Source organism: Colletes latitarsis, chromosome 6 (genome assembly GCF_051014445.1).
Source record: "Colletes latitarsis isolate SP2378_abdomen chromosome 6, iyColLati1, whole genome shotgun sequence".
Taxonomy (NCBI): Eukaryota; Metazoa; Arthropoda; class Insecta; order Hymenoptera; family Colletidae; genus Colletes; species Colletes latitarsis.
In genome coordinates, this window is record NC_135139.1 from 4,743,706 (window position 1) to 4,765,809 (window position 22,104).

Below are 22,104 nucleotides of genomic sequence, written 5' to 3' on the forward strand. Positions count from 1 at the left end.
TATTATAAATTACACTAATGTTACGTTCGATAATAATAAATTTTACTTTAAAGAAGTATTAAGTAACTAAGGGTGGGTAAAGAACTCAGTTTCAGATAATCATTTATAATCTAAACAAAATTAACATTATTCGGAATTTTATTAATATTGACGTGTTATGATTTATATGCTAGTACATATCTTTCAATATTTTGATTTTTATTGATCGTAACTTTATCAATTTTTTATTTTAACACAATATTGAATATGTTAATAATTCTGTTCTACAAAATTATTCATATAGGTTAATAACTGTAAAGAAGTTAAAATTGAAAATTATAATTTCTTTTTTTTTTTAATTAAATCTACATCAGAAAACATGAAATTGAAAAGATGCAAATTTTACTTAATTTTCAATTTGCAAATGGTTTCAGGTCACTTTTACCGCTTAGATCGCAAATTTAACAGTAAAATATTTTAATTTTGTATTTGTATCTTCCAAAAGTACCACAATTAATAAAATAATAATTACTAAATATATTTCAATCTTGTATCGAATATTGCATATTCTTAAAAGCCAAATGGTGAATATTTTAAAATACCTGTTGAATAATGCATTAAATAATTATGATTTAGTAAATGACCTCCATGTTTTAAGACTCTTCATCAATGATGAAATTTCCTTTAGTTCGTTTGCCTTTTTTTCCAGACATGGTAACTTCGAAAAAAGCTCACCGATCGGAAGTTACGAAGATGCAACTTTGTTCGCGTAAGGGTGTTCTGTGACAGCAATTACGGTGACATGAAGTAAAGTAACGCTTCGTCTTTAAAAGAGGTCAGAAAATCCTGAAAGTTGCTACAAAAAACCAAGACTGCATTTTGAAAAGTTGCCAGCGAGGTACCACGCCGAATAGCGAAGAGTGCAACTGTAAAGGTAAGTAAGTCGACTTTAAGTTTTCTCAGCGTTACTTAAAGTGGCCATGCACGTAACGACTTGTATAATAAATCCAGCTTAGTTACCGCAGCTAATAAAAAATACGTATGCTTTATTTTCGACTGTTTTACAAGCCTACAAACTTTCATCTAAATTGAAGCCGGATGTTTAGTAATACCATCGTTGCAAGAACTTACGCTACCTTTTTCGACATTTTTGGACAATGCAACACTATTCCTTATCGAATGTACATACCGAGATTATACATATTTTGTATAAGTGTATTTGTTCTCATACGAATATTTTTTTTTTTTTCAATTTATCTGTATACAGGGTGTTCCGCCACTCCTGAATCTCCTTAATGGGAGATTCTAGATGCCAAAATAAGATGAAAATCAAGAAGACTAATTTGTTGATGAAGCCTTTGTTAAAAAGTTATTAACGTTTAACACTAGGTTTACGGAATACGTAAATTTGACGCATTAAGATTCTAAACCTAACGTTACAGAACTTACAAATATTATTTGTTAGCAATTTATGTTGGATTTAATTGATGTAATGATATGAATATACACTCTAATTAAAAAAAATTGCATTTTAATGTAACTGTTAACACAGCGAATTACAATAAAAATATGCGCAACGAGTGCCCGTAAACCTAGTGTTAAAGTTCCGCTCGTACTGAATTCTTTTCTAGAAAGTGGGTAGGATATCGGGGGTGTCCATTCATCAAAAATTATTTTAATTGACCCTCGCAACCGAGAATAATTTTTCCAGAACGATTTGAAATTTTTTAATTTAGTCGAAAAATTTTACACCTCGAATTTTTTTTTTCGAAAGTGGGTAGAATTTCGAGGATATGTCTAATGACCAAAAATGATTGTAATTGACCCTCGCAACCGAAAATAATTTTTCGAGAACGATTTGAAATTTTTTTTTTCGTCGAAAAATTTAGGCATCCTCTAAATTACCCCCTTGTCGATTTTTCTTAAAAGTCAGTTTTTCATTTTTAATAAATTTGTTTGCCGCTCTACAGAAAAGTTGTCTAATACTTTTTTGTAGGTATCCATGGACTCTGCTTCAGAAAAAAATTTCAATGAGATATCTTTTCTATTGTAGGAGTTATGGCCGTTTGAAAATTACACCAATTGTAAGGAGTTTTTTCCACTTTACGGTGTCGAGGAACAACTTTTTCAATATTGTTAGAATTTCCACATATTCTCCACTAAAATACGCGTTGTTTGCATTTTGAAAAATTAAAATCCTCCAATCTATTCAGGAGTTGACATTTTATAGATTTGCATGAAATTTCAAGGAAGCATTTCTGGCCTTACTTTAGATTTTCGGTAAAGAATTTTTTCCTCGAAAGTGGGTAGGATTTCAGGGGTATATGTATTCACCAAAAATGATTGTAATTGAGCCCCGTAACCAAAAATAATTTTTTTAGAATGATTTGAAATTTTTTAATTTAATTTTTTAATAACTTTTTAATGAAGTTTCAGTCGAGAAATTGATATTCTTGATTTTCGTCTTATTTTGGCCTCTAGAATCTCCCATTAAAATTTTTCCCAGGGATGACCGAACACCCTGTATGTATTCATTAGGGATATATGAGTATTCATAATTTCGGGTTCAGGTTCTTCCAAGAAATTTTCAGAAATCAGATTCAGTATGGTCTAAATCCTGAAAAATTCCCAACATTTGTGTATCTAAATCATAAAAACGACTGCGATAACGGTGTACACTTAAAGGGGTTTTCTACTGTAAACTGCTAGAAAATGCCCCCCCCCCCCCCCCCAAGGATATAGACTTAGAAATATATACGTAAAAGCACATCATTGAACTCCTAAAATTAACGATGTTACACGTATTATTCAGTTGAGCCGTACTTGTTTCAACGGTCCGACTCTTCTGTTTAAATGCGTTTTTCTCAAAACTATCTTTTCTGAACTGACTTCCATGATATCTAAAAATCTACTCGACCGATTTCGTTCAAATTTGGCGTGTATCTTCAGCACATGTGTCGCTATAACACATAGTACTATGAAGTCAAAATCATTCTTTGTTCTACTTTTTTTTTTAGCCTACGTTGAGAATTCCATTGGTAGTATACCGTGTTATTGTGATTTCGTCCCGTGATCGCACGAGCGCTCATCGGCTGTCCATCGCGAGTGGTTAGTTCGATCAGAATCTCCGTCAAATAAACACACGCAACCAGAACCGTTTGTCAGAGTCTTTTATTTTCACACGTACATCATTCTTTCCATACAACACCCTCCGTAACCCAAACAGCTTGCTAAAATTTAAACAAATGAGAAAAATCGATTTCTCAACTTCAAAATGCTGCCATTTTTTTAATTATCAGTTTTTTCTGTCCTTTTAATACAGTCAATGTAAAAAGTATTCGTACATTAGTCAATTTGAACAAAAGCTTTGCAGAACTTTGTTTATTACAAAAATATGTTAACAAAAACATACATATTCTTAGAAATCTCTGGAACAAATGTTATTAACTACAAATTATTCATTTATAATTATTATGAAAATATTAACAAATTTCCAGAAATTGGCGTGAAATATACGTGTAATAAGTATTCGTACACTCCTAATTTTACAACAAAAACTATAGATTTTAGTACATAAACGTAACAAAAATCAGTCTATTTGTTATTTTAGCATCTAGTGGGATTTCCTTTAGATTGTATAATCGCTTGAAGTCTTTGCGGCATTGAATTTACTAAATTTTTGGTTATAGTACTAGAAACTTTGTTCCATTCCTCTAAAAGTGCATTTTTTAAATCTTGTTTCGTTTTATTTGCACTAACCTGAAGATGCTCTTTTAGAATATCGATGTACATTTTGTGATCCATGATACCATCGATAAAATGGAGGGATTCAACCCCGCTCGCACTCATACAGCCCCAAACTGTGACTGATCCTCCTCCATGCTTTATGGTCGGCTTCAAATTTCTTTTTTCATACTCGGTATTTTTTTTTCCGCCATACTGTACATCGTCCATCTGACCCAAATATGTTAAATTTACTCTCATCAGTAAATATAATACGGTTCCAGTACTCCATAGGAACATTAACGTACTCTTTCGCGAATTGCAATCGTTTCTTTCTATTAATTTCATTTACGAAATATTTCTTACGAGCTACTCTGCCGTGATATCCTCTATCCCGTAAAAAATTACGCACTGTGCTACTGCGTACATTAATGTCCAGATCATTTTTAAGTTCAGCTGTGATTTTCACCGCACTTATCTTTGGATTTTGCTTTATTTTTCGAATTATCCATCGGCCGGTATACTCATTTTATTATTCGTTTACGTCCGTTCCTTGGATTATTTTTTACAGTTTTTCGATCGCCATATCTGTCAATGATTCCTTGAATCGTGGACCTCGGTCTATTTAAAACTTTAGAAATTTCACTCATGTTTTACACTTATTATGTAAATTTATAACAATTTTCCTTTCTTCTTCAGAGGTTTCCTTGCGTTTTCGTCCCATTTTACTGATAATTTCGTTGATAATGTTTGAATTTAGGATACTACCTATACCGACAGTGTCTCCAGACATACTGATGCTAAGTGTGTTTACATATCATGGATTATCTTGTAATCGTTCTATGTGGAATGTTACGAATCAAAGACTGTACGAATAGTTATTACGCGTATATTTTAGGTCAATTTCTAGAAGTTTGTTAATATTTTCATAATAATTATAAATGAATAATTTGTAGTTAATGACATTTGTTCCAGAGATTTCTAAGAATATGTATGTATGTCTTTGTTAACATATTTTTGTAATAAACAAAGTTCTGCAAAGTTTTTGTACAAATTGACTAGTGTACGAATACTTTTTACACTCACTGTACCTGCGGTAGAAAAATGTATCCTGATTAAGAATCTTTTTCATTTTTTTGTTTTAATCAAACAGAACGGCTGGAATCGTGAAAATCATGAGAACACTTTTTCGATACGTGATTGCGTACGAGGCTCTGTACTATCACTAATTTTTATTATTTCTCGTTGTCAGAATTTGTAAATATTATTGGAAGGGTAACAAATATGTGTCTGAAAAACGCCAATGTAGGAAGTTGCATAGTTTTCTTAAAAAAAATACCAAAGGAAACAAAAAGAAACGGGTTTTACAATAAAAAATCCCCTTAAAAACGTTTTAACGATATAAGTGTAATATTTCTTAATGATTTTTCAATTGAGTTTTCCATTAAAATTTTCAAATTTAGACAGGTTTTTGTATTTTACATTATACTGAAATGTGATGTAAAGGAAGAGATAAAGTACATGATAGAAGTTATGAAAAATATATTTTTAAATTTGATTGTACGAAACATATTTGTTTCATTTTTTCCGTTAACAATTTTTATTTAATAGCAGTGACAATATTGCTAACGTTAGAAAGTAATCTTCCGTTAAATGTTTGTCTCGCACTGTTGTCTTGTTGCTATTGCCAGTATTGGAAATCTTCTGCAATTTCACAGATAATATACCATAGAGTCAAGCAACAAGCAAATCGAACACTTGAAAACTATATATCTAATTTAAAAAAAAAGTATATCTACAAATACTAAATAAAAAATATTATTAATTAATTGATTAAATAGGCTTTTATTAAATTTGCATCTACGAAATACAGTTGTCCCTCAAACTGTACGAGGATTCGGGATACTGACGTACTGCGTAACTGAAAATCCGAGTAATTCTGAGATCTCCCTCCCCCGAATTCAAATTTCTGTTAAGCGAAAAATCATATGTATTCATTATACATGTACATGGCATGATAGATATTTAAACATATGTATGTTTATTACATTTTGTGAAAATATGTATAGGGTAATTTTAGTTTAACATTTCTCTTTTTGCATTTCTTTCAAAATATTTTTGTATGCTGTCGATCTTTCCACATCTTGTTTTAATTTTTATAACCGTATTATTTTAGGATCTATATCGTAAAAAAATTGTAAAAAAATCATCATTTGTAGTAGCGGAGACACCGGAACTTTAGAGAACGCGGCGACTAGAAAGGTCGCGAAAAAAACCACGTACTTCGAGGAACAACTGTAATTTTTGTCGATATTGATAATATTCTTGTGTTGATAACTTAGAACTAATATACTTCTGGATCAGTTCTTCTATTTATATTCAGTGCGTCGTAGAGAATCTCAAATGTCCGTAGATATTGAAATTCGAAATTACGTTGAAAGGATTGGTTTTAAGATCTATGTCGATTACATATTTTGTACTACTCTTGGTGAGTATTATAAGCGTTTTGGATCTTACTTTCTAAGGATGCACATGGAGGAAGCTTTATCACTAATTAATCGCGAAACTCGAAGACTTACTCTGTGCTTCGTTTTAGTCAGAGTTGTTGCACGACAAGTTGTTATGTGTATGGCAAAATCGTGTGCAAGTCGATATGACTGCTGTTGCAATTCGTCGTATGATTCATTATACCGTAAATCGCAACATGCATGTTCTCTGTTAATGGTTTTCGATTACTCTGTAAATTAAGCAAATCTGAAACGCCAATTATCGCGATACGTCGAAGAGAAAAATTTGCACGTGCATCGGGGAAAGCTTATCCATTCTCGCTCACACTCCCGCGACTATCTCTCGTTTATGTTATATTCATTGATGGGTGATTTTTCAATGTGCTATGTCTTTCGGGTCATTGTGACCGCGGTCGTGTATTTATCTCGGTTTCAAACCGAACCAATATCGACGTTTTTGGCAATTGATTCCGGGAAAGCCCATCGGAAACCTTTTAATATTGGCGACCATGAATAATTTCTAGACAACATTCATATTCCGATGCTCATGGCAAACATTCGTCGCTCTGATATTTGTACATAGCTGCTCTGTTTATACGCGGCAAGAGTTGACGATCGGCAAAATATGAACGGAGCTAACAGTATCGACGCAATGAACATTGGCGGGACTCGGAATCGTATTGTAAACCGATACGAGAAATTCGCGAAACGAGCTAAATTCAAGGTTATCGAAACTTACATTGGAAACCGAGGATTATAGAAATATTAATAACTTAGAAATAGAATAAAATTCCTTAAGCGCAAATACTTTCGACGTTTGGCGCACATTGCAGATCCTTTTAGGGACAATAAAAATTTTATTTTCAAATATTTCTCAAGCGTAGCAAGAATTTTACATTTTATAGAATATAAACAATTAACAATACCTATTATTTAGCAATTACAATTATAAAATAGAAAAGCGTACTAGTTCTCTTTGTTGGCTGTTATGTTAATTTTTGTTGGTTGTGTAAATGATCTTCATAGGAAAACACGGTGATACTTTATGGTAAAGAAAGTCACATGGCACTTTACTATGAGAACTTGTATTAAGTAAAAAGGAAAACTATGGTTAGGAAACAAATCAGAAAAGCACTGCTACAGGCGTTCATGTTGCGTCTTTTTTCAAGTGTTAGGAGATTATAGCTTCAACACTCCCCTCTAATCGACTTGACTATTAGTTTACATCCTAGATTAATAGGTCTTCTAGTTTATACCAGTCAAAGAGCATCTTCTTAATCCTTTACTTCTCTTTGACACTGTCAAAACAGATGATAAAATCGTCTACAAAATTCAACAAATAACTTTGTTCTGAAAAAAGTGTTGGGATTGTGTTTGGTTCAGGTCAATAATTCTAAACAACTCATTATTATACTTGAACACATTTATTTCTAATTTTAACAATGAACGTACATATCTCTCCACGTGTTCCCTCACAGAGCCATTACACGCTACCGGGCGCTCTGCCACGGTATTCCCCCTCATATCTCCATTCCAACGCTACCAACTACAATCAGTATAAATAACTACACAAAAAGGTAGAGTTTTATTAAAACTTCGACGAAGCTGCTTACTTTGTAAACATTTAATACATTTCTGAATACTCTCTGGTTTTACAAAATTCAATCCAGTTGTTAGACTATTTTTCAATTTTTCCATGTACTTTGGGGAGAGATGTCCTAGTCTACTATGTCAAAGGTCATATGTTGTATGCGTGGACATTATTAACGTCTCTACTGATTAAACAGGCTCTGCTTTTGTATTTTAGCTTCATGATTTTAAATTTATATATTTATTTTGATTCAATAGATCAATGTATATCTGTGCGTTTTAGACAAATTTTTTATAGTTCGTGTAATTATACAAAGTTAAAGTATAGAACAAGAGTAAATTAGTCGAAAAATTAGTCAATTTGAATTTCATCAAATCATAAAATGATTTGAATTTTAATTGATTCTCAAAAGTTTAAGTTTCACCATATTGAAGGATTAAATTTTATTTAATAGCTAAATATTAATTCAGTAATAAAATAATTTTCAGACAACATATTCAAACAGTTACATGAACAATCTTTTGAACTATTCTTGACTTGAATCAGGCGAATAGAAATGTAGTAGTTGGAACTACACGTTTTATTTTAATTTATAAATTCAGTCCATGTTTATAGGAGTACGTGAAATCGAATAGAAAAGATTATATGTGGCATTGGTACTATTTGTAATAACAGATACATGGGGTCGTCAATTTTATCCAATTTTATCTTTTTCTGGTAATTCTAAAGCAAAAATAAGTACTACTACTATTATCGAGTAAAAGATCAATTTTTTAAAATATTAATCAAATATGTTTCCCGGAAATAATATGAAAAACGAATTATGCATGTAATGCATTAACTTCTGTAAAATGTTCATATTGCCAAAAGTATTTATGTTTCATATGTCTTTACGAAGTATTCCATTCGCAGCATTGTGATAAGTATATGGGAGCATGCAAAAGGAAACAGATGAAATACTCTGTCGAAACTACTTGTAATGCATATTTAAAAATTAAATATTAAATATCTTTATAAATAATGAGCATTGACAAAAAAGTTCGGATATGTGTCTACTTATTTTTGCTCTAGAATCACCAGAAAAAGATTGGATAAAATCGGCGACCCACAGGTGCGAGGTCTCCTTGTCAGTATATATATTTTTTTCCATTCAAGGAAATCAATTATCTATGGTTTGCTAACCGGAAACTGTGTGTGACTTTCAAGTCTTAAGATTAAAAATCTAATAACAGTTACGTAATTTTTTACAATAGAGAGATATTTATTGGTCAGTCTTTAACATACGTTGAAACGTTGAAAGAAATCACGCCTGAAATTATTCTAAAAATTAAAATTCTATGCGAAAGTTTATTAATTTAATTCCTGAGTTCTTAAGATTGTTTAAACTGTTGATTGAAACAAATACAAGTCAATGGAAGTTAGACAGTTTCCTTAAATTGTCTTAAATTACTACTCGTTTCTTACGGCGATAAAATTGGGTATTTTTTTGAATACTTTATAATAATATTGTAAGATATTCTTGTATCCGAAAACTAACCCGAACGTAACCGTAACTAACCGAATTATTTATAACAAATGATTAACAAATTACATAAACAACTTTTAAACGTACACTTCACACGAAACACTCGCACACAGTCGGCAATGCCCTCAATCAATACTCTCACACATCGTAACTGCATTCATTCATTATAAACCTCTGCTTACAATATTATGGTTCAGTATTTTATGTGTACATTAAACGTGAGCAAATAAAATGTCGTTGATCTCATTCGCTGCGTGCGCAGTACCTTGGGGATCATTGATTCCGGTTCTAACAGTGTTGGAATAGTCAAACTATAATATTATTATTGTTGAATGTACGCTTTATTGCAGTGGTCACCAAAATTCAACAGTATAGAATCTACTACATAAATCTCATAACTTGCGAACCGCTTTTTTTTTTTAATCCCGGAGTTGTTACACATACCGTAAATACAGGATAGTCCACGCAACTTGTACAGCTCTATAACTTTCAAAATATGCGTTACACGAAAAAATTGTATGTACAAAAGTTGCATGGTTTAAAGGGGTATATTATGTAGTGGATTTACTTCTTTATTAATCAAATTGGAGACTCAACCTTATCACAGATTTCTGTAGAACAGTAAAAATTATCAAGAAATGAAACGAAATTACTCGTTAGCTATTAGGTTTAGGACTAATAAAGGTCAATACTTTTTCCCCCAGAATTCGATATTTTTCCATATTTTGATATAAAAAATACAGTATTCTATTTAAAAAAAAACAAAGTTGACCTTCAAATCTCCGAAACGCCTCCACCTGTAAAAAAAGTAAATGCATTACATAATCTACCCCTTTAAACGTGCAACTTTTGTATACAAAATTTTTTCGTGCAACGCATATATTGGAAGTTATAGCGGTGCACAAATTGCGTGGTTCACCCTGTATAAAAAAATAAAAATAATAATAATAATAATAATAATGATAATGAAAAGGAAAATATTTAACTAAAACAAAAGAACAGTACTTTTCTAATACTATCTACTTAATAGTCGGCCGTAGATTTCGTGGTTCTAATTCTGTATTCTGTTTTCTCCAGACATTTTTACGTCCATCACTACCAAAAACGTTAAATTTACTCTCATCAGAGAATAACACAGTGTCCCAGAACGAATTATTTTTATAAATAAATTTTTCGGCGAATTGTAAACGTATAACTTTATTTTTCTTGCTAATAAATGGTTTTCTCCTTGGAACTCGTGCATGTAAACCGTTATTTCTTAATAATCGGCGACACAATTCTGGATGCACTTCTTTCTAAAACTGCGTAGCCACCACTGATGCCAATTGTGATCCAGAAGTGAAAGGATCTTGTTTGATTTTTCGAATAATTGTCCTTTCTTCTTTTTCAGTTAACTTTTTCGGACGCCCACAACGGGGCTTATTAGCAATGTTACCTTGCGTATTAAATTTCTTCACAATATAATGAATTGTAGATTTGCTTCTGTTCACAAGTTGTGCAATGTCACCATATGATTTGCCTTCCTTATGCCAATTTACTATTAATTCTCTGACAGACTTGCTTGTTTCCAATTTCTTGCGATTCATTTTGTTATATTATTAGTAATGAAGACTGTGGCAAACATTTTGAATACTGTTTCACTGGGACCCTCTGCTAGTGAACTGAGAAATATTTGTTTACATTCTATTATCGTTGGAAATGCTTAGTTGTTCAAAGTTCGAATACTTTTGTGAGCCGCTTCTGGTACGTGTTTACAATAAATGTAGTGTAAACACGGTACAAATCGTTGAATTATTGTCTAATCTTACTTATCTAGTCTTAAGACCAATCCTTTGCTATATGTGTCATATTACATCAAATGCTTCAATTTAACATACATATTTTATTAGTTGAATATTAGAATTGTAAGCGTTCGAATACTTTCGTGTATGAGTGTATGTCCATGTAAGTTGTTTTCAACTTATTTGATACACGATCGTACTCTTTGTATCTCTTAATTATATGTTGGATTGCACTTCTGCTTCTGTTCATAATTTGAGAAATTTCACTATAACTTTTTTTATTTTTATAGTGGTAAATGACTAAGTTTCGTTCTTCAATAGAAATTTGTTTCATTTTTATTATTTTACGCCCAGTACACACTAATTTGTGGTGTTTGCTTAGTGAAACATTAAAACATTTGAATGATGAAGTAAACAAAGGGCTACCAACACTAGATTTCAAAAACATGGGGTACTCACCGAATAATTACAGTCGCACCAACTTGTACGATTTTTAGTGACTGGTGATTTCAATACGTTATTCCTGAATATGTTTAATTCCTTGGTTACAGGGAAAGTTTTTCATTTATAGCCATTATGTATTAAATAAAAACATATCGGAGAAACCATTTCATTGGCCATTTCTCTAGGGCGACTTGTATAAAATCCTTTCGAGCGACCAAGCTTCTGTCTCGTTATTCTATGCATTTATTTTTTTCCTTAAATCTTTGAACTAAATAAACTAATAACTGTTAACTATAACACAAACACTTTAACAACACGAAAGAATATAGAACGTTAACCGATGAGTCCTTTGCAGGGATTCTTTTTATGATTTTCCCGCATGTCCTTTTAGTCTGGAAACCCTTTTAATTCTGTTCTTTTCTTTTTCGAATATTTCTTTTTTCAAACATTCCGGTAACCAGACAACCAACTCGACTACCTTCAAAGGCCACATCCAAACGTCAACGCCAACCAGACGCACGTTTGCGTTTCCGATGCATTCCTTGCATCGATTACATTTAAATATCGATTAGAGCCAACATAACTTTATTTACACAACGTGAAGTAATATTCAATTTGAGAACAAAAAAAACTTTTTAATGGATTCTGATAAACATATTAATGTACCTATATCTAACATATTTTCAGCGTAAATGCATAATAACAATGTTTTTCAAGTGGATATTTAGTAAGCATCACGGTGTACGATTTTAAGTGACACTCACTGTATATAATAAAATCGAGCATACTGTAGAATATTTCTATTAAAATTGTATTAAACGTCATCCGCACAGAGGAAATTGCGAGCAAAAGCTAGTTTTATGGTATACAAAAAATAATTATTTCGATTCCCTTTTTCGCCATAAAAATGACGTAACGATTTAATTCGGACAATACTCGTTACGGTATTTCTGTATTCAGATTTGAAAGGGATGAATACCTTAAAACTTTGGAAATTTCTTCGTTAGATGCTCTATGAGAGCCCGTTAATTATATTAAGTAAAACTTGTTCGTATTTCCCCGACGCTTTCGTTTCCTTCTTGCGAAACGCTTTGCAACTTCGTTAAGCAAGAGTCGTTTCCGCGAAATCTTATTCCACACGGTACAACCGACGGTTGAACTTCGGTGTATCTTTTCCAACTTCGTTTCTCGGTTTACTGGAAGTAGTTGTGCATTTTTAAAATTACTTCGATCCTCCAGCGAATTTGCAGTTTGAGATCCCGCAATCGTTCAGCGGGGACGGGTCCTTCTTCTTGAACGGGAATTCCTCTTGATTCAAGCCTCGTCGTACTTTGCACAGAGATATTCAAAAGGGTCCTCGTGGCGTTCGGAATAAATACAAATACCTTCGTGCTCGTGCGATAGAGCGTGTTGTAGGGGTGATTCTTTTCACACTTTGGCGCGCACGCACGCGCACAGATGACGGAAGGAATGCATATGAAACGTCAAATGCACTCAGCACGGTCCATCAAAATGCAAATGTCTTTTATCCGCGTGGGTAATGTATGCGTCCGTCGAGAATCAGTATTCAGGTCGAGCGCGGCCGATCCGCCCCTTCGGTATCGAAGTCGGTGTACGCGCACTAGTGTGGATACACTACGGGGTTACCGCGGGACAAAGTAACCCTCCAAAAAAACCACGATCCACCCTCTTGGCCAAATCTTTATTTTACGACCGATCCGTCGGATCGATGGCCCTTCTCGATGACAGACCTCGCTAGGAGATTTCTCGAATGTACCGTAACCAATTTTAATTGATACGACCTCCGCGACTTACCCCAAAAACGAAGGGTCTCGGTAGATACGACTGAATTCCTTTGATGCGTCAGCCAGTAAGCTATAAATCGTAAAGCCGGAGTTCGATGAGGGGATTCTTTTATCGTTTCAATTTACATATTTCTTTTCTTTGTGGACGACTGTATATGAAGCATATGTTGGCGTTGAATTCAATTAATCCTCTTTATGAAATGTTGATTTATTAAGGGGAGGTTCCGGTCTAGAACACTTGAAAAAGGTCATTTTTTAAGATTTTTTTTGTAACGAACTAAACAAGACAGCATGTGGTTTTGCCATTTTATTATGCATCCTTTATAGATATAAAAAATTATAAAAATTTTTTTATTTTATATAAACATTCAGAGTGAACAAGTCGCGTTTCGTTGTAGTCCTTGAGAAATTCTTGTTGAGTTGCGAGCGTTCTAGCTCCTCGAATGTAAATCTAAAAGAAAAAAGTCGTACATATTCTTAAACTGCATGAAATTTCCGAAGCAGTGAACCTTTAAATGTGGAAAAAATGATTTTTTTTTATTGCTTTCTGCCACCTTAAAGTTAGAAATCATTCTTTTACCATTTTTTTTCCACCATTCTACATTCTGTAAAAGTTAGTAAATTAAAAAAAACTCAAGATATTAGAAGTTCACTGCCTGCGGAAAAGTATAATATAAAAAAAGATTCATTTAAATTGATCAATTAGTTTTTGAGATATTAACCTAACCCACAAGTTTGAAAAATGATGTTTCGAAAAAAACGCGTTTAAAGTTTTACACGATGAAAAATCTAATTAAAAAAGCATTTACCTTTAATTGGTAATTCCGGGTCCCTACATTACTTCTTCAGTTTCTTCATAAAACTCATTAAGAGTGCTCGAGTTTTCTTTCTTGGCCAATTTTCGCTGTTGAAATGGGCTAGAAGCCTTGCTTTTATAACTTGTCGTTTAACGGAAGAGGATGACTAAATGATTCAAGTTCACCCTTTGCTTCCGCACGTCCTCATTTGCAGCAACTTTCTTTTCCTTCAGGACAGTTGTGATATAATGGATTATTATCAGTAGAAGACATATGTTAAAATGTTGTCCACGCTGTGCTTTTTTCATGTCCTCTATTGAATTAGGGTTTTTTCTAATGGCTAAACCATTGTGGCGCTGCTTCCGCTGCGGGTAGGAACTTGAGAAAAATCGTAGGAGGGTAGAAAATGTGTTAACTCCGTATTTAGTTCGCGGAGTTGAATTATGGAGCAAATCAATTATCTTGATTTACAAAAACAGTAACAAATAGTTAACAAATATGTATGTCCGATTGTAAGATGATATCACTTGTAAGGTGATACCATTAATAATGTCCAAATTTAACAAGTACAGTTCTCTTCTATTTGCGTCCGGTGCGAAAACAAATTCAAAGTCCAAGTTTTTTGAGAATTCAAGTAATTCCTCTGAGAATACAACTGATTCTTATGAGAAGACAAGTGATTCTTACGAGAAGACAAGTGATTCTTACGAATGTCCAAATGATTCTAATTTTGTCTATGCATCCTGTCGTAGAGGAAGACTCCGTATTTCCCTCTTAGCGCTTTCTTGGAGGCATCGATGTTCGGATTAGGCCTTGTCCTGCCCAATCCGAATTTTGGACAGTTTTTGGATTGTGTAACGCCCACAGCCTGGTTTGTTAGCGTCAATTCCTTTTCCAAGGGGTGACACGTGTCAGGGTCAATGCATTTGCGGATAGAAAAGAAAAGGTGCGGGCCCGTTTCGTTCGGTCCTGCTAGTGGACTCATCAGTAAGGCTTTCTAACAGTCCCTGCCTTAGACGACTGGATGTTGGGAAATCAGTCGTAGCCGAACACGCTGTATATAAACTTATAAATTTATAAACATGATATTCATGTAGGATTTGGGATGATCGAAGGGTGGCGAATGAATTGGACGTGTGAGAAATATTAACTGAGATCTATTTGAGAATATAACATTGAATAAATATAAGAAGACGCGACATATCCGCACGCGCGACTGTCACCTCAAAGATGCAAAAACAAAAGCTCTCGCACGCCGCTTGTCTCAAATACAACGCAACGCCCGAAGAATGCCGAACACATACCGATCATTCGACCGATGCGTCCACCGATCGATACATGCTCTCTCTTCATTCATATTAGGAAACAAAACCTCTTCATACTCATTTAAACGTAAACATAACATTTCATAATATTGCTATTATTTAATACTTAAAAGAAACTTTCTTTTAACATGGGGAAATCTTCATGGATACCCTAGGGCCCTCTCAAGGGGATTGGGGCCCATAGATAGTGCCGGACTCTTACCGACTAAAACCCCACGGTGATCATCCTCAAGCGTCTTGGCGAAGGACCGGGAACTCTAGTAAGACATCACAGAGTCTCCCGCTGCCCGGCCTTTTCAGGCCCATTCCGGTGGCAGGCGCTCCTCCCACCACACCTTCACTCAACCGCAGATGCCTGGTAACATAGCGTTCGCGACCCCCGGTGCCACTGTTGGCCACAAGACCCATCCGCAGCCAACTGGCCAATCGCAGTGCTGGGTACAACTCTGGCTACTGTCCCACCCTATCCCATTCACAACTCACTCACACAGACATTCATATCGGCGTTTGTGCTACGGGAACTTTCACTCCGACCTCCGGGATGCCATACGGGAATCCGGTCACCAGTCTTCTCAGGCCGGATGCCCCCATTCTAGCAGCTTCCCTTATCTGCCACCTGGGGACGCGCCATGTAGGGATTCATCTTCCTTGCCACATGGGCAACCAAACAGGTGTTCTCTATTTGTACAGTACTTTATTGCAGCAAGAACATTGTATAACTTCGTTTATTAACGTTTAGTTTAACGTATTAATGTTTGATAACCGCAAAACTGAATGTATATTTCTTAACTGGATGTCCGCAGAACAATTTTCACTAAACAAATATTAAATATCAATATGTATTAGGAAAGTATTGACTTGAAAAACTAATGAATTTGAATTTGTAAAGTATAACAAAACACTAAGTTTATAAGTGTGTTAGTGTTTTGTGGGGTTTCCTGTCAATTTTATTATGGCTTCAAGTTGTCGTGACATCAAATTTATTCAATTATTTGCCATTCTACTTCAATTTTTATTCTACTCTTGTAGAAGTGCTCCCTTTAAATCACTTTTTGGTGAAATATTGTAAGAACGTATTTTTTGTTTAAAATCACCCCATACATGTTCAATTATATTTATGTTAGGTTATCGTGGAGACGTTTTTAAATGTTTTGGAACATTATACAAGATGCACACTCGTGTATTAATAGCACCGTGTTTCGGGTCATTATCTTGTAACAAAATGAAATTATCCTTATATTTAACCCCAATTTCTTTGCACTTTGATGAAGATTACTTTTTCAAATGTTTATGTACATTTGATGGTTCATAATACCATCAATAATGATCCTCCACCGTGCTTTATTGCTGGTCGTAAATTTTCCTTATTGTACGTCGTATTATTTTTTCTCCATATTTTCGATGGCTCGTCTGAGTAAAAAATGTCAATGTTAAAGTAAACACACGGAGCGAAGTAGTCTTCTTTACCTTTGTGCATTTGTACTTTTACTTAAACTGTTTTCGTAAAAAGATAGCACACGTGTGGTATTGTAGGAGTGAAGGATATAGTAAATGATGATCAGTTCAGTTTAGTTTGAATCGCGTGTGAAAGTGGGGGGTTGTGAGCGAGGCATGAGTTGCGTGGTTTTAAAACGAAGGAGTGATTGCAGTTTTGTTATTATTAATGTTTACTACGTGATAACGAGCGGTGTGTTTAATATATTTCTTTATTTTCCTTCAATCCTTTGCAAAAATCCTACAGTATTATATTTTGTTTTCAAGGATAAATTAAGAATTCTTAGTATAAATGAATTTGAAAATACAAAGAGTGTTTCAAGGATTACATACCACGGCTTTTTATCAATTGACTCTCTGCTGATTGTTTGTTGAACAACTGGGTACTTGCCACACTGTCGTAGGCATGTTTTGAACAAATGCCGCTCCCTACATTCTGCTGTCCTGATCGAATATTCACTTTGAATGTTCATTAATTTCGATTTCTTCATCCCTGTCGGGGAAACTGTCGTCATCGTTGATTATCCACGGCTTTATAGAGTCTGCGGACGTTAAAGTTTGAAGAGGTCCTTCTCGCTCGCCAATTTTACGAACAACGTAACGATCATTACGTAAAACTTTTAAAACTTGGTATGGACCGAGATACTTGTGTGCAAACTTCAGTTCGGGGCCATGTTGGGTTTGCCTAATTGCGAGAATGTCGCCTTGATAGCGAAGTGCTTCTTTTCTCTTCGAGTCATAATTTTTTAAATTTTCACGTTGTACTCGCTTGATGCTCTCCTTTGCTTGGTGTCGTAATTCTTCTGGAACAACAGTTGAAAGAGTGTCATTACAATACTTCTTTGAGGCGTCGTATTTAGCCATTTGTACAGCGTCAACATATTTATGCTATTCGTGTGGTTTTGGCGCTGATAGTTTCGTTAATAAAAAGGTGTCAAGGCCTGATTCAATCGTTCAATTTGACCATTACTTCTTGGGATACCAGCCGCTATCAACGACTGCTCAATACCTTCCGCTTGACAATACTCCTCTAATTCTTTCGATGTGAAAGCAGAGCCTTGGTTTTGAAATTATTCGTTTCGGGTTGCCGAAAATAATCGACTGTTTTCGTAGACATTCAATTACTTCAGCAAGCGTCGTTGACTTTGTCGCATACAGCCAGACGAACTTCGTGAAAGCGTCCACTATGGCAAAGATTCGAACGTATACTACCGCTCATATGTGTTTAGGCACTCTCAGTAAAAGCATAAATCATATAAAAACTCAGGAAAAATGGGAAAATTTTTATTTTTTATGTACATCCACAGATACATTTATGGAAGTACACTAAATAAATGCGAAAATTAACCCCTTGACATACGATTTAATTAAAAATAATTTTTCAAACGTAAAGTATCTAGTTTTGTTTAAATTTGTTCGTACAAGGAATGAACACGAAAAAGAATAGATTTGTTTTACGAATACCTCGTGAACGTAAAAATGTGTTGATTTTAATATATAAGACTTGACCAGGAGTAGCCTCATGATTGTGAAACTTGACATCAAGAATTTGTAACGAGTCAGACACGTTATTGTATGGCAAGGGGTTAAAACCCTTAATTTAAATTTTTGTCTCATCTATGTGACCTCCTCTTGATTGAACAATCGCAGCGAACAACCGAGGCATTCTCGCAATAAGTTTCACGAGAGTTTCTAAAGTTATTGAGGTCCAAGTTGATTGAAGCTTGTCCCACATATTATTAGTTGATGTTAGAGCTGATTGCTGCACTACCCGGTCCAGTTCTTCCCACAGTAACTCGATCTGATTCAAGTCCGGACTCCGAGGAGGTCATTCCATAATTTTAATTGTTCCTTCCACCTCTAAATGGCATAAATAATCTTTACATAATTTACACGTGTTTTGGGTCATTATCTTGTTGAAAGATTAAATTGTTACTCAAAAGCCGAATTCCTGAAGGTATTGCTTGGTTCTCCAAAATTTCTCGGAATCCAAATAGCGATACCACTTCTCTAGTTTTGGTGCCGACAACTTTGTCACTATTGGTACAAGTGTTCTATTTACACGCTCCACCTGTCCATTAGCTCTTGGCATTCCTGTAGTTATTAAAGTGTGTTCTATCGCTTCCGATCTACAATATTTCCGCTGCATGTTAGCCTGTTCTAGCTCGCTCACAGAAGGGATGCTTGTCGTCCCCGACTGTTCAGTTATATCTTCTTGGTGATCTGCCGATTCCATTGTATAGTCTTTCACCCAGCTATCCGATGGATTAGCTTCCATTAGCCGGTTTATCAATTCAGACTTCACACCTGACGAACTCAGTCCCAAAACTCGTAGTTTTTCTTTTAATTGCGCTACGGAAAATTCACTGGCAGTTCTTGTCAGCAGACTCATTATAGAAAAAAAAATAACTCATAATGCAAACTGTCACTACCTCAATTGCACTAATTAATTCTCACAGTTTCACAACTCTTATCGTCACAATTATAATTATCACTCCTATCTTAAATGCCTCTTGTCGTCTTGATCCCAAATATCACTTTTGCTTTACGAGGATAACTTTCATTTCCTCGTAGATTCCGGACGAGCCCCCAATTTGTAGGGATTTTCAACGACAGGGATTAATTACAGTTATTATAAAAGTACATTTAATATGAAAAAAAATAAAATACAGTTCTTCTCTCACAGTTTTCTCGTACAATTCTCTATAAAATACAGCTCTCCTCTCACAGTCTTCTTGCGCAACTGAACTCACTTTTCTTCCACCCTCACGACACTCTTGCTTTCTTAAAACTCACTCATACACGATCACATTCAATCACCGATTTGTACACATATGCATTCTTATCTCGGAGAACTGTCACACGGTCCAAACACTCCTCCATTGACGCCTCACTCGATCCGACTTTCGTACTGACCAAACACCCTTATCTCACACCTCACACTTCTTTTCTGAATATTCCCTCAATTTTCACAATATCTCCTATACGAGTCCCAGCAAAACAGCCCCAAATGATCACTGAACCATCACCGTGCTTTACGGTAGCAGCAATACGCTCTTCTCTGGCACGTTCGTCCACAGATTTTCTCACGAATATTCGCCTTCGGGTACCGAACACTTCAAATTTGGACTCATTCGTTCATAAAACCTTGTTCCAATCTTCTACTGACCAATGTTAGTGTTCATGTGCCCATTTAAGTCGCTTTTGCTTATTTTATTTGCGTAGTAATGGTTTTTTCATAGCAATACGTCCATGGAGCTCGGCTTCTTGTAGGCAACGTTTCATCGTAGAAATACTGGTTTTGAGCGACCAACATTTAATTCTGCGGTGATTTCCGGGACTGTATTGCGTCTATTCCTCTTGCTGGTGATCACTATTCTACGATTATCCACAGATGTTGTCGCTCTTGGTCTTCCACTACGTCTTTTATTTAAAAGCTGCCATTTTCCCGATACTTTTTGACGTTATTTTAAACCTTTCTATGGTTTAATTTCATTGTTTTGGCAATTTGTCGATTACTTATGCCAGCTGTATGGTAAGCTATTATAAGCGCACGTGTTTCAGTACTAAGTTCTTTTCTTGGAGGTATTTTAAATAACTATCACTCGATATTTCGCTCTCGATGTTAACAGTGTGAATATCAAACTACAACTGACCATAGCTTACACATTTTACTACAATCTTTTCACAAGACAGTTTAAATATCATTACCTACAATATTCCCGGGAGTTCCTACAGATTATTGTTGTAACTCCAACTGAAATCTGTCGTGACCCGACCGTGATCACGACTTTGCCACTCGTGACCGCGCGGATTTCTTCTTCGCTCGGGTTCGTAAACCCCTAGCTCACCTTTCGGGTTCGCGGCCGTCGCGGCGCGTTATTTTACCAAATTAATTGTAAAATAACTGGTTCAATTTTCATGATTTGGCTGATAGACTACGTTATAACTGTCTTGTGCGGATCTGTTTAGACTGGCCCCGGGCGATCAGGGTCCTGTCTTTATATATGCTTCCCGATCGTCTTTTACTTTTCTTCGAGCCAGGTGCAAAAATTCTCGCGCGCGCGTGCCGTGGAACGTTCTCGATCCTTCGAAAACTATGTTCCGCGATACGTATTCGCTATTGATTTTTGCACACGGCCCGATTTCGAGAATATTCCAACGTCTTTTTAGGATTCCCGTATTATTCCGCTTCGGCTGGAACACCACCATAATAAACAGTGCGACAACTAGGCCAAGCTCAGGTAGAGGGTAGTAAAACTAATCCGATATAATGGGTGCCTATATAATTGAACTGCGTTTTAGATAAGTATGTCGGAGAAACCGTTTCATTGGCCATTTCTCTAGGGGGACTTGTATTAGGTCCTCTTGGGCGACTAAGCCTCTGTCTCGTCACTCTATGCATTTCTTATTTTTTTTTTTTTAACTCTTTGAACTAAATAAACTAATAACTGTTAACTATAACACAAACACTGTAACAACACGAAAGAATGTAGAACGTTAACCGATGAGTCCTTCGCAGGGATTTTTTTTCTAATTTTTCCCGCACGTCCTTTCAGTTTGGAAACCCTTTTAATTCTGTTCTTTTCTTTTTCGAATATTTCTTTTTCAAACGTTCCGGTAACCAGGGACAACCAACTCGACTACCTTCAAAGGCCACATCCAAACGTCAACGCCAACCAGACGCATGTTTGCGTTTCCGATGACATTCCTTTCATCGATTACATTTAAATATCGATTAGAGCCAACATAAGTTTATCTACACAACGTGAAGTAACATTCAATTTGAGAACAAAAACTTTTTAATGGATTCCGACAAGTATTTCATTTTATTGTAATGTTTTTTGGTCTGTATCATAATTCATGTATCAATAATACATGAAAAGAGGAATGTCTAAACACTTATGAATGGTAGTGTAACTCTTCTTTGTTGACAGTAACAGGTCTAGATGGTCAATATGAAATGTATCTATCTAGTGGTACACTTCCTTTCTCGATTGGATTGGGAAGGCACTTTTGTCTTCCTTGTTGCCGCTCCGCCAATTTTGCACAATCTTCTCGACTTTCAATCGTAATCCTGCTATCCAATAGTCGTTCTTTACCAGTGTCTCCGTTTTACCGACTGCAAACTGA

At 35.0% G+C, this 22,104-nt stretch overlaps 1 protein-coding gene across 2 annotated transcripts in view; it reads left to right on the forward strand.

The window, feature by feature from the left end:
- Sema2a (Semaphorin 2a) overlaps window positions 1-22,104 on the forward strand; it is a 1,678,677-nt gene that overhangs the window by 505,152 nt on the left and 1,151,421 nt on the right. For both annotated transcript variants that reach the window (XM_076766929.1, XM_076766930.1), the window contains one exon: window positions 689-913. The gene's annotated coding sequence lies outside the window, so the exon portion shown is untranslated. The remainder of the gene's footprint in view (window positions 1-688; window positions 914-22,104) is intronic.